Here is a 13928-nt window from a genome sequence, read left to right as displayed (position 1 = left end):
CCCGAACACAAAATTAGGAGAATTCATGCTAAGAAATCTCATTTTGTTTCTCACCATGCTTTTATGTATAAGAATGAGGCTTCTAGCTCTAGGCATTCTTCTCATGTTAAAATGCCTAAAAAGAAAACCCCTACTGCATCAAATGATCACAATATTTCATTTAAGACTTTTGATGCATCATATGTTTTAACTAACAAATCAGGCAAAGTAGTTGCCAAATATGTTGGGGGCAAACACAAGGGCTCTAAGACTTGTGTTTGGTTACCCAAGGTGCTTGTTTCTAACGTGAAAGGACCTAAGACTGATTGGGTACCTAAGAACAAGGCTTAAAACTATTTTTCAGGTTTATGCATCCCGGGGCTCATGTTGGATAATTGATAGCAGATGCACAAACCACATGAGAGGGGAGAAAAGAATGTTCTTCCTCCTACGAGAAAAACGAAGATCCCTAACGAGCTATCACATTCGGGGATGGAAATCAAGGTTTGGTCAAAGGACTTTGTAAAATTGCTATATCACCTGACCATTCTATTTCCAATATTTTTCTTGTAGATTCTTTAGATTATAACTTGCTTTCAGTTTCTCAATTATGCAAAATGGGTTACAACTGTCTTTTTACGGATATAGGTGTTACTGTCTTTAGAAGAAGTGATGATTCAATAGCATTTAAGGAAGTATTAGAGGGTCAGCTATACTTAGTTCATTTTAACAAAGCTGAACTCGATACTTGCTTAATTGCTAAGACTAATATGGGTTGGCTCTGGCATCGCCGACTAGCCCATGTTGGAATGAAGAATCTTCACAAGCTTCTAAAGGGAGAACACATTTTGGGACTAACAAATGTTCATTTTGAGAAAGACAGGGTTTGTAGCGCATGTCAGGCAGGAAAGCAAGTTGGCTCCCACCATCCACACAAAAACATAATGACAACAGACAGACCACTGGAGTTACTCCACATGGATCTATTCGGCCCGATAGCTTATATAAGCATCGGCGGGAGTAAGTACTATCTAGTAATTGTGGATGATTATTCTCGCTTCACTTGGATACTCTTTTTGCAGGAAAAATCACAAACCCAAGAGACTTTAAAGGGATTCTTGAGATGGGCTCAAAATGAGTTCGGATTGAGAATCAAAAAGATTAGAAGTGATAATGGAACGGAGTTCAAGAACTCTCAAATCGAAGGCTTTCTTGAGGACGAGGGCATCAAGCATGAGTTCTCTTGTAGTGGAGAGGAAGAATAGAACTCTACTAGACATGGCAAGGACCATGCTTGATGAGTACAAGACTCCGGACCGGTTTTGGGCTAAGGCGATTAACACCGCCTGCTACTCCATCAACAGGTTATATCTTCACCGAATCCTCAAGAAGACATCATATGAACTCCTCACTGGTAAAAAGCCCAATGTTTCATATTTTAGAGTCTTTGGTAGCAAATGTTTTATTCTTATTAAAAGAGGTAGAAAATCTAAATTTACTCTGAAGGCTGTAGAAGGCTTTTTACTTGGTTATGACTCAAACACAAGGGCATATATAGAGTCTTCAACAAATCCACTGGATTAGTTGAAGTTTCTTGTGACATTGTGTTTGATGAGACTAATGGCTCCCAAGTGGAGCAAGTTGATCTTGATGAATTAGATGATGAAGAGGCTCCGTGCATCGCGCTAAGGAACATGTCCATTGGGGATGTGTGTCCTAAGGAATTCGAAGAGCCCACACAAGCACAAGATCAACCGTCATCTTCCATGCAAGCATCTCCACCAACTCAAGATGAGGAACAGGCTCAAGACAATGAAGATCAGGAGGATGAGCCACCTCAAGAGGAGGACAATGATCAAGGGGGAGATGAAGACAAGGAAGATGAGCAGGAGATACAGGGTCAACGACCGCCACACCCAAGAGTCCACCAAGGGATTTAAAGAGATCACCCCGTGAACTCAATTCTCGGTGACATTCATAAGGGGTAACTACTCGATCTCGAGTCGCTCATTTTTGTGAACAATACTCTTTTGTGTCCTCTATTGAGCCATACAGGGTGGAGGATGCATTAAAAGATTTGGATTGGGTGTTAGCAATGCAAGAGGAGCTCAACAACTTCACGAGGAATGAGGTATGGCATTTAGTTCCACGTCCTAATCAAAATGTTGTAGGTACCAAATGGGTATTCCGCAACAAGCAAGATGAGCATGGTGTGGTGACAAGGAACAAAGCCCGACTTGTGGCCAAGGGTTATTCACAAGTCGTAGGTTTGGATTTCGGTAAAACCTATGCACCCGTAGCTAGGCTTGAGTCAATTCGTATATTACTTGCCTATGCTACTTACCATGGCTTCAAGCTTTATCAAATGGATGTGAAAAGTGCCTTCCTCAATGGACCAATCAAGGAAGAGGTCTATGTTGAGCAACCTCCCAGCTTTGAAGATAGTGAGTACCCTAACCATGTTTATAAACTCTCAAAGGCGCTTTATGGGCTCAAGCAAGCCCCGAGAGCATGGTATGAATGCCTTCGAGATTTTCTTATCACTAATGGCTTCAAAGTCGGAAAAGCCGATCCTACACTCTTTACTAAAACTATTGCAAAAGATTTGTTTGTATGCCAAATTTATGTTGATGATATCATATTTGGGTCTACTAACAAATCTACTTGTGAAGAGTTTAGTAGGATCATGATACAGAAATTCGAGATGTCTATGATGGGGGAGTTGAAGTATTTCCTAGGATTTCAAGTCAAGCAACTCCAAGATGGCACCTTCATCAGCCAAACAAAATACATACAAGACATACTTACCAAGTTTGGAATGAAGGATGCCAAGCCCATCAAGACACCCATGGGAACAAATGGGCATCTCGACCTCGACACGAGAGGTAAATCCGTATATCAAAATGTATATCGGTCGATGATAGGATCTTTACTCTATTTGTGTGCATCTCGACCAGATATTATGCTTTCTGTATGCATGTGTGCAAGGTTCCAAGCCGATCCTAAGGAAGTTCACCTTAGGGTCGTAAAAAGAATCATGAGATATTTAGTTTACACTCCTAAGTTTGTACTTTGGTACCCCAAGGGATCCACTTTTGATTTAATAGGATATTCAAATGCTGATTGGGCGGGTTGTAAAATTGATAGGAAGAGCACATCAGGGACTTGTCAGTTTCTGCGAAGATCCCTGGTGTCTTGGGCTTCAAAGAAACAAAACTCCATAGCTCTTTCTACCGCCGAAGCCGAGTATATTGTCGCAGGCCATTGTTGTGCGCAATTACTTTGGATGAGGCAAACCCTCAGGGACTATGGCTACAAATTGAGCAAAGTCCCTCTCCTATGTGACAATGAGAGTGCAATTCGCATGGCGGATAATCCCGTTGAACACAGCCGCACTAAGCACATAGACATTCGATATCACTTTTTGAGGTATCACCAACAAAGGGGGATATCGAGATAGCTTATGTTAGCACCAAAGAACAATTAGCTGATATCTTTACCAAGCCATTAGATGAGAAAACCTTTAGCAAACTTAGGAATGAGCTAAATATACTTGATTCTCGGATTTTTGATTGAAACTTTGCACACATAGCTCATTGATATACCTTTGATTTGCTACGACTAATGTATTTTCAAGTATATTCTTACAATAAGTCATAGATTGAAAGGGAAATGGAGTTCTTCGGCGAAGACAAGGCTTCAACTCCACTCTACTGATATCACTTACCCTTCGCCATCACTCCACATAACTCTCCAAATTGGTATAATCTTTCACTCGTATCTACTTGTACCAATGGGGAGAAAGTAAACAGGGCTCACAAAAGTCTCCGTTTTTGGCGATTAATGCCAAAGGGGGAGAAAGTATTAGCCCAAAAGCAAAAGGACCGCATCACCACCTTTCGAAAAATTTTAATTGATATATTTCAAATTGGTATGTTTACCTTCAATTGGTATATTTTCAAAACTAACATCTCAATATATTTCCAATTGATATCTATTAAAACTCTCTTGAAAGCTAAGAGGAGAATTTCATTAGGGGGAGTTTTGTTTAGTCAAAGGAAAAGCATTTGAAACAGGGGGGGAAATTTGAAATCTTGAAAATGCTTCTTACAATCTTATTCATATACCTTTGACTAAAAACATTTTCCAAAAGAATTTTCAAAAACGAAACAAGTGGTGCAAGTGTGGTCCAAAATGTTAAATAAAAGAAAGCAAACCATGCATATCTAGTGAAAGTATAATTTGGTTTAATTCTAAGTAACCTATGCACTCACCTTATGCAAACTAGTTCAATTCTGCACTTATATATATTTGCTTTAGTTTGTGTTGGCATCAATCACCAAAAAGGGGGAGATTGAAAGGGAAATAGGGTTAACCTTTTCCCAGTATTAATTTTGGTGGTTGAAATGCCCAACACAAATATTGGACTAACTAGTTTGCTCTAGATTATATATTCTACAGGTGCATAAAGGTTGAACACAAACCAATAAAAGAACAAAGTTAGAGTTCAAAATTAAAGGAGCAAAGGAACCAAGGGTGCCCTGGTGCACCAGGACCGTACAACTCCAAACTCGCCACCCTCGGGTTTTTCTGGGCGTGCTCCGCTATAATTCACCGGACTGTCCGGTGCACCAGCGGAGCAACGGCTACTTCGCGGAACGGTCGCCTGCAAAAGCTGAATTCGAGATGAACAGTGCGCAAACAGTGCGCGGCAGAGCAGAGCAGCCGTCAGAGGCGCACCGGACAATGAACAGTACCTGTCCGGTGCCACTAGAAGACAAAGCCTCCAACGGTCGTCTGCGCCCGAACCCTAACGGTTGGTTGGGTGACGTGGCTAGCGCACCCGACAGTGTCTGGTGGCGCACCGGACTGTCCGGTGCGCCCATCGACAGCAGCCCCTCCCCAACGGTTGTTTGGTGGTTGAGGGCTATAAATACCCATCAACTACGTCCACTCCAACCATCCAAGCATTCACCACACTTCATTCAATACAAGAGCAAAGTGCAACACTCCAAGACACAAATCAAAGCCACCGATCCAATCAAAGTCTCCAATTCAATTCTAGTGCTTTAGGACTTAAGAGAGGATCGTTCTTGTGTTTCTTTGTTGCTCTTGTTGCTTGGTTGGCTTTCTTCTTTCTCTCATTCTTATTCTCAAAGCCTTGTAAGCGAAGCAAGAGACACCAATCGTGTGGTGGTCCTTGCGGGGTCTAAGTGACCTGAGAAATCAAGGAAGAAAGCTCACTCAGTCTAAGTGACCGTTTGAGATAGGGAAAGGGTTGAAAGAGACCCGGTCTTTGTGACCACCTCAACGGGTACTAGGTTCTTTAGAATCAAACCTCGGTAAAAAAAATCACCGTGTCCATCCGTTTTATTTCTTAGTTGATTTGTTTTCCCCTCTCTCCTGGACTTGATATTTGTTCTAACGCTAACCCCGGCTTTTAGTGTGTTTAAAGTTATAAATTTCAGTTTCTGCCTATCCACCCCCCTCTAGGTGACTTTCACTAACAAATCAACTTGTGAAGAGTTTAGTAGGATCATGATACAAAAATTTGAGATGTCTATGATGGGGGAGTTGAAGTATTTCCTTGGATTTCAAATCAAGCAACTCCAAGAGGGCACCTTCATCAGCCAAACAAAGTACATTCAAGACATGCTTAAGAAGTTTGGGATGAAGGATGGCAAACCCATCAAGACACCCATGGGAACCAATGGGCATCTCAACCTCGACACGAGAGGTAAATCCGTAGATCAAAAGGTATACTGGTCGATGATATGATCTTTACTCTATTTATGTGCATCTCGACCAGATATTATGCTTTCTGTATGCATGTGTGCAAGATTTTAGGCCGATCCTAAGGAAGTTCACCTTAGGGCCGTGAAAAGAATCATGAGATACTTAGTTTACACTCCTAAGTTTGGGCTTTGGTACCCCAAGGGATCCACCTTTGATTTAATAGGATATTCCGGTGCCGATTGGGCAGGGTGTAAGATTGATAGGAAGAGCACATTAGGGACTTGTCAGTTTCTAAGGAGATCCCTGGTGTCATGGGGTTCAAAGAAACAAAACTCAGTAGCTCTTTCCACCACCGAGGCTGAGTATATTGCCACAGGCCATTGTTGTGCGCAATTACTTTAGATAAGGCAAACCCTCAGGGACTATGGCTACAATTGAGCAAAGTCCCTCTCCTATGTGATAATGAGAGTGCAATCCGCATGGCGGATAATCCCGTTGAACACAGCCGCACTAAGCACATAGACATTCGGTATCACTTTCTGAGGGATCACCAACAAAGGGGGATATCAAAATAGCTTATGTAAACACCAAGAATCAATTAGCTGATATCTTTACCAAGCCATTAGATGAGAAAACCTTTAGCAAACTTTGGAATGAGCTAAATATACTTGATTCTCGGAATTTTGAATGAAACATTGCACACATAGCTCATTTATATACCTTTGATCATGTCTCTTTCATTTAGTACAAATGCATATTTCTTATTATTTATGTACCAAGGCTACGACTAATGTGTTTTCAAGTATATTTCTATACTAAGTCGTAGATTGAAAGGGAAATGGAGTATTTGGCGAAGACAAGGCTTCCACTCTAACGGTATCATTAATCCTTCGTCGCTACTCCGCACACTGCAAATTTGTATAATCCTTTACTCTTATTTACTTGTACCAATGGGGAGAAAATATTAAAAGGCTCTCAACATCTCCGTTTTTGGCGATTAATACCAAACGGGGAGAAATATTAAGCCCAAAGCAAAAGGACCGCACCACCATGATTTCAAAATTTTCAAAATAAAGCTTTAATTGATATTTGGCAATTTCTCAATTGGTATCCATGCTTCACTTATCTTGAGAAAGCAAAATTTCAATTGGTATAAAGTTTTAAATTGGTATTTTTCACATTGGTATCTATGATGAAAACCCCTTCAATTGGTATCTTTAGAAGTTCATCTTTAAATTGGTATCTATTTTAAAACCCTCTTGAAAGCTAAGAGGAGAATTTCATTCAGGGGAGTTTTGTTTAGTCAAAGGAAAAGCATTTGAAATAGGGGAGAAATTTCAAATCTTGAAAATGCTTCTTGCAATCTTATTCATATACCTTTGACTATTTGCAAAAAGACTTTGAAAAGATTTTCCGAAAGAATTTGCAAAAACAAAACAGGTGGTGCAAATGTGGTCCAAAATGTTAAAGAAAAGAAAAGCAATTCATTCATATCTAGTAAGATTATCAATTGGTTTAATTCCAAGTAACCTATGCACTTACCTTATGCAAACTAGTTCATTTCTGCACTTTATCTATTTGCTTTGGTTTGTGTTGGCATCAATCACCAAAAAGGGGGAGATTGAAAGGGAAATAGGGTTAACCTTTTCCTACAATTAATTTTGGTGGTTGAATGTCCAACACAAATATATGGACTAACTAGTTTTCTCTAGAATACATGTTCTACAGGTGCATAAGGTTCAACACAAACCAATAAATATTCAAGTTAGGGACCCAATTCAAAAGGAGCAAAAAAGGACTTGAGTGTGCTGTGGTCTGGCGCACAGGACTGTCTGGTGTGCCACCGAACAGTGTACGGTGCACCAGGACCGTATAGGGTCTAACCAGCTACTCTCAGGAAAACGCGGGCGCGCTCCGCTATAAGTCACCGGACTGTCCGGTGTGCCACCGGGAAACGACTATCCAGCACGCAACAGTCGACTCTGACAGGAGCTACAATGAGCAACAGTGTCACACAGAAGTCAGAGCAGCGAAGTTAGAGGGGCACCGGACTGTCCCGTGTGGCACCGGACTGTCCGGTGCCGCAAGAGGACAAAGCTCCAACGGTCGCCCGAGCTCCGAACCCTAACGGTTGGGTGACGTGGCAGCGCACCGGACAGCCTACAGTGCTTGTCCGGTGGCGCACCGGACTGTCCGGTGTGCCCATCGCCAGCAGCCTCCCCAACAGCTACGTTGGTCGTTGAGGGTTATAAATACCCCCAACCACCACAACTCCAAGCATCCAAGTTGTCTGAACATCACATTCAATACAAGAGCTCTAGCATTCACTCCAAGACACAATACAAAATGTCAAATCCTCTTCGAGTCCCAAATTCACTCCAAACACTTGGTGGCTTGTGTGACAGAGATTTTTGTGTTCATTTGAGTTCTTGTCGCTTGGATTGGCTTTCTTCTTTTCCCATTCTTATTCTCAAGAGCTTTGTAAGCGAGGCAAGAGACACCAAGTGTGTGGTGGTCCTTGCGGGGTCTTAGTGACCCGTGAGATTAAGGAAGAAGGCTCACTCGGTCTAAGTGACCGTTTGAGAGAGGGAAAGGGTTGGAATAGACTCGGTCTTTGTGACCTCCTCAATGGGGACTAGGTTCTTTGGAACCAAACCTCGGTAAAACAAATCATTGTGTTCATCCGCTTGATTTTCATTTGATTTGCTTTCCCCCTCTCTCTCCCGGACTTGTTATTTGTTCTAACACTAACCCCGGCTTGTAGTGTGTGATTAAAGTTGTAAATTTCAGATTACGCCTATTCACCCCCCCCTCTAGGCGACTTTCAATTTTCACTATGCATATAAACAATTTATCATTATGGTCAATCAATCTATTTGTATCGTATTAGTCATATGAACTGAAAGAAAGAAAAGCAAGTGAAATGACGGAATGGAAATGAAGCCACTTGAACTATTCTTAATGAGTACAAACATTGCAGGAATAAATGAGTCAGGGTGTTTGGTTTCTAGGGACTAATTTTAGTCCCACTATTTTATTTTATTTTAGTCACTAAATTGCCAAAGTTTCCATATTTGCAATTTATGGAATAAGGGGATGTTTGGGATGGCTTCAGGTTCCAGCTCCAGCGTGGAGCTGTAGTTTATAATATAATTTAAATAGTTTTAAAGATATTTTTAGTCTAAATAATAAATAAAATGGCTTACCTAACTATCATTTAAAGGCTTCTAGTCGGTTACCCGTGCGTTGCGACGGCTCACAACAATACCCACATAAATTATCCACCAAAAAGATCTCAAGATTTTTTATTGATTATCTCCGCTCTTCATATAATATTTTTTATGAACGCACGGGTACCATAGGTAGCAAATCAGAGACCCCCATCCCTCGCCTCCCCACTTGCAAGGTTTCGTAGAGCAGGAGGGGAAGGGAAGAGGCAGACATACCTGTTCGTTGCTAGAGAAAGACACGACGAAGACATGGGCATTTGGATGCGACATAGGTAGTACACCGCTAGATATATAGGGAGAGAGCACGCAAGCGGAGAAAGAAGCCCAGCCGGAGCAGCTCCAAACCGAGAGGCACCCGCACTAGGCGTCAATCCGAAAAGGGCGAGAGAATGCGAGTGTCTTTCCAGCCCTGGACCCGCCGAAGCGACACAACAACACCACCAACTATGTAGCATATGCTGACTGCTGCCACGCTACGGGCCTTGGTTGTCCAATATCTCAGACCTGGACTCCTCATCGCCAAGATAACCTAAGCGTGGCAGGCGCCACTATGTCCTCCTTGACGGCACGCACAGAGAAAGGCCAGAAGCATGACTGACTCGCCCCGTACCTGCGTCGGCGAGCGTCGGTCGGCTCGCGGCTACGACCGTGGGCGAGGGCAGCAGGTTGGGGAAGAAGAACCGGGCGAAGTCCAGGAAGATGAACGGGACGTCCGACGACGACGAAAACGATGGTGCGCGCATGATGTGAAACGTCCTCGTGGACGTGCAATAGCCACTGCGCGAGTCGGTGTCGAGGCTGGTGTCGGACGAATACGGGTAGGAGGCGCATGCTCCTACGCCCTCTGCCGAGAATGGGGTGGCGCAGAGGTGGAGGCATGAGGGGAGAGAGAAATTAAGTAGAATGGCGAATGAGGTGGTGACAACTGAGGCGAGGACCATCATTATCGTGTGGAGGTATAGATGGCCAACTGGGTTGTGTCTGGCGAGCCGGCCCGAGGCACGACCCATTTAATAGTGCCTGGGCCAACTCGGCGCGAGCGCCGTGCTGTGCTTGGGTTGTAGCCTCGGCCCGACACGATTATTTTTTTATTACAAAAAATCATATATACATATGTACAATTTATATTCAATATTATAAATACCTAAGCATGATGTTTTACTGGTTAGACAGCTTCGTCCAGTGTCTCACACCATTCTTCCATCAAGGTGTGGGTTCAAACACCACCTCCTACATCCCTTTTTAACATAACCCACCTCCCGCACCGCTTTTTGACATTTTACGCTGAGTTATTTAGAAGAAATGTAGAGACTTTTTTGTAAAAAGTTGACGCAGGACGACCGTTGAAACTGTTGCTTTAAGTATAGTAGAGATAACTCGATCTCCATGATTTTCTAAAGCACCTAATGACCTGCTCCAGGAACTCCACTAAATTTTCTAGAGCTGCAGTTATCCAAACAAGACCTAAAATAGAACAAAATGGAGGGACTAAAAATTAGTTACTAAACCAAACACCCCTTAGTTCTGAGAAGTTTTAGGTGTAGGTCTCGTTCTGATAGAAAAGGTAGTAGTACAATTTTACAAAGCAGCAACAATGTCTGTCCTAATGCCGCGACTACAAAACTAAACATGTTCAACCGTCGGATCGAGTTAAGGTTGGATCATGGGTCATTTAACATGGCCCGTATTCGACCCGTGTCTAGTATCGGGTCAAGTTGGTTCGTGTCTTCTTGTTTGACGTGCCAAGTCGAGTTTTTCTATGTTGGGTCAGATTTTAAGTAATAACCATGGCCTATACCCAGCCGTAAATTATTGTTGGTGAAAAATTATGACCCGTGATCATTTATTATATTAGTTTGGATCAGATGCAGCCAAGTTTTTTTCGAATCGATTGAGTCTGGTTGGTTGGATCATGTGGCCAGGTCTAGCCGAAACAAGCCGGAGATTGATCCGCCACATGCCCACATCGGACTAGGACCAGCCGAACAACCATTCCCAATTTCTCCGCCGCCAAGGCACGAAGCCGGAGCACGATGGCAGCCACCACGAATCGGTTTCCCCCACGCCATGTCCTCCCCCTGCATCTCGCACCAGTGCACCACCAGCAGGTCCGTCTCCGTCTCCGAGCTGCCGGACGCCTTCCCGCCCCAGACACGGCCTCGTTCTGAATTCTATCCACTGGATTCTTTTGGTACCAATGTGGTATATATCTTTGTTCAGAGCATACAATGAGTAGATGAGATTGGCAGCTGATTTTTATCATCACAAGATTGTCGCCTTGAATTTTGAGGAGAATATAACTCTCTGTTAGTCAGGTCATCGAAGGCCGAGCTATTTTTCACATTCTCAGTTATATAATAGTTTCAGGTTAATAGCGGATTATCATTTTCTAATTTCAGAACAAAGCAGTTTGATGAATTTACCTCAAGGCTGCTAGAAATTCATGATAAGATGATGTCTATAAATACGAAAGAGGTGAGTAAACTGTTTCTTATCGGCCTCTGTGTCTCAGTTTTGACCTTTAGTAAATGCTTCTTTCAAACTTTCTCTTGTTTTTAGCCAGCCACTAATATGTGCTTGATACACTTTTAGGATATACACTTAGGATTGCACCGGTCTGACTATATGCTGGATTCTTAAACCAATTCACTACTTCAAATTGAGCTCAACACTATCCCATCATCCTTTCCTGGCCTTGGCTCCTTTGTCAGTGAACTTCAAAGGTCAATTTAATATCCATTCTATGGCAGAATTTTCATGTTTTCATGTTTTCTTTCAAATTTTCTCTTATTTTTTCAATTGTTGTATGGCGTCATTATGAAAAGTTTCAGGTTGTACAAAATGATATTCCACCAGAAAGCATGGATGCCATGCGCCCGGTGCAGTAGCTCCTACCAACACGGACAAGCACTCCAGCGTCCAAAATGAATAATCTTCCAAAGGTGAATACTTAGATGAGTGGGTCAATGAAACATGACTGGTGATTGGGTTTGGGTCCACAGTGAATTGTATTCTAATCGAAAGCTGATGCAATAGGATGCACATAACATGGAAGTGTCTACACCAGTACCCACAATAAATCCGGAAGGAAATGATGAGGACGAGACTCCAAAGAACACTGTCTCTAGAAATGGTGGTTTCCTGCAGAATGCAGTTGGCCAAGACCTAGTCCATCTTGGCGTTGCAAGAACAGCAAGTGGTGACCCTTCGGCTGTCGCTTCCGGTGTTAGCACTGGACACCAGCACAACAGAATGGATCTTGATCCAGCATCCAGCAACGTGGATAATTTCAAAACATCAGAATTTACAAAAAAAAACGATCTCCAGGAGTAGGGGAAAGGAGAGAGTAGTATGTATGATGAGAGGCAACCTAAGAGAAGGAAGCGGGCCCTTATGAATAATGAGAAAATAGATGAATTAGAGAAGGCTCTAGTAGATGAGCCTGAGATGCACAAAAACCCTGTTCTATTGCAGAGTTGGTCAGAGAAGTTAAGTTTGTCGGTAATTTTTTCACTTTGGGGCATTCTATTCTTAGGTCTTAATTGCTGAATGCATTCTCATTTATGGAAAATACGGCCGTGCTTTTGTAGGGCCCAGAGATCACAACATCACAACTTAAAACTGGTAAAACTGTGTATCTTAACCGTTGTTTGAAGTTTCTTTCTTCAAATTGATAATAATGTTTTTTGTGCTTCTCATCTAAAGCTATTTGTAACAGTGTTTTCTCGTGCAATTTCTAGGTTGAACATCCGGAAAGCTAAGCTTGCTCGCATTGCAAAAGAAAGGGCGGAGAATGCTGATAAACCATCTACTCCCCATCCCGGTGAGTCTTCAGAAAGTGCCGGGGAGGACAACTATCTACCCCCTGCAGGTGTGATGACTGCTCTATCCAAAGGTGGTAGCCTGTTGAGCCCGGACAGCACTGAGCAAACGTCGCAGGCAGAGCTATCCCCGAACACGACGATGATGGTACGTCCATTCACGAGATCCTTCTCGCTGGAGCCCGGCCGCCTCGTATCATTAGTCGACAACGATGGGAAGGAGGTTGGCAGGGGCAAGATCTTCCAAGCGCCAGGGAAGAGCACAACGAAGAGCTGCGTTTGCGTGGTTGATGTCACTGAGCTCAGGACCGAGAAGTGGAGGGAGCTCCCCCACCCTTCGGAGGCATTTGGGTGGACGTTCCAGGAGGCGGAGGCGAGGAATGGTGGCATCATAAGGGTCTCTTGGGACGCCGTCAGGTTGTTCCCTGTAGCGTAGAAGGCCGATTGTATAACAAGATGAGTAGAGGGAAACTGTGGCCTAAGTAACATTATGTTAAAAGTTGTGGTTAACTGTGTTGTATTCATGAACTAATTGTTTTGAGCAATTCAGGTGGTTACTGATTTTACATTTTTACTACTGGTGTTAGTGTCACCTGCAATGTGCTGTGAGAAACCAATGCTGAGCATTCACCCATCCTTTGTATATCAATGGGTAAGTGGCCAGGATCGTAGCATGAACAGAAAGGGCATGTTTATTGTGGTGTTTATGTGTGGAGAAAGATAAATGAGTTCATAGGGTTTGGAATCTAGAAATCCGGTTTAGAATCTAGAAAGTATTACTAATTTTGCTAGTAGTGTTAGTGTCACCTGCTTTGTGCGTCAAAGGCTATCATTGAAAAAAGTGTTATATGCAAATTCTGGCGAGGGTGATATATAATACTATAATCCTAAGTTCGACAGCCTAAATAACCTGGTTCTAAGCTCCTGTTTGATCTTTTTTTTTCTATACCTTTTATGCAAATCTGAACTGTTGTTTTTTATACAACTGAACACCTTTTTAATGTGAGATATTGAGCATTATAATTGTTAGTATATTAGATTAGAGTAAATTAGTTACCAAGCTGGGCAGCCCCGCTCCAGCATTTATCTCCACGGATGAAAAGGGGACGCAACTATGTCATTACATTCTATAGATGCTGAAGCATTTATTTTCATGATTGAA

At 42.7% G+C, this 13928-nt stretch overlaps 1 long non-coding RNA gene across 4 annotated transcripts; it reads left to right on the top strand.

Annotated features, from left to right (window-relative positions):
* The first annotated feature begins 256 nt into the window (after nt 1-256).
* LOC103648185 (uncharacterized) lies at nt 257-13340 on the top strand. Of its 4 annotated transcripts, XR_002267481.3 has the most exons (6): nt 257-11053; nt 11345-11420; nt 11538-11668; nt 11777-11887; nt 11982-12569; nt 12686-13340. It is a non-coding gene; the product is annotated as an uncharacterized lncRNA (long non-coding RNA). The 4 variants fall into 4 exon arrangements; XR_002267480.3 differs by having other exon boundaries at nt 257-11420; XR_002749995.2 differs by lacking the exon at nt 11982-12569 and having other exon boundaries at nt 257-11420.
* The last annotated feature ends 588 nt before the right edge of the window (nt 13341-13928 follow it).

This window comes from Zea mays, chromosome 2, assembly GCF_902167145.1.
Source record: "Zea mays cultivar B73 chromosome 2, Zm-B73-REFERENCE-NAM-5.0, whole genome shotgun sequence".
Taxonomy (NCBI): Eukaryota; Viridiplantae; Streptophyta; class Magnoliopsida; order Poales; family Poaceae; genus Zea; species Zea mays.
The sequence above is the reverse complement of the archived record's forward strand: the minus strand, read 5'-3'. Positions and strand labels throughout refer to the sequence as shown.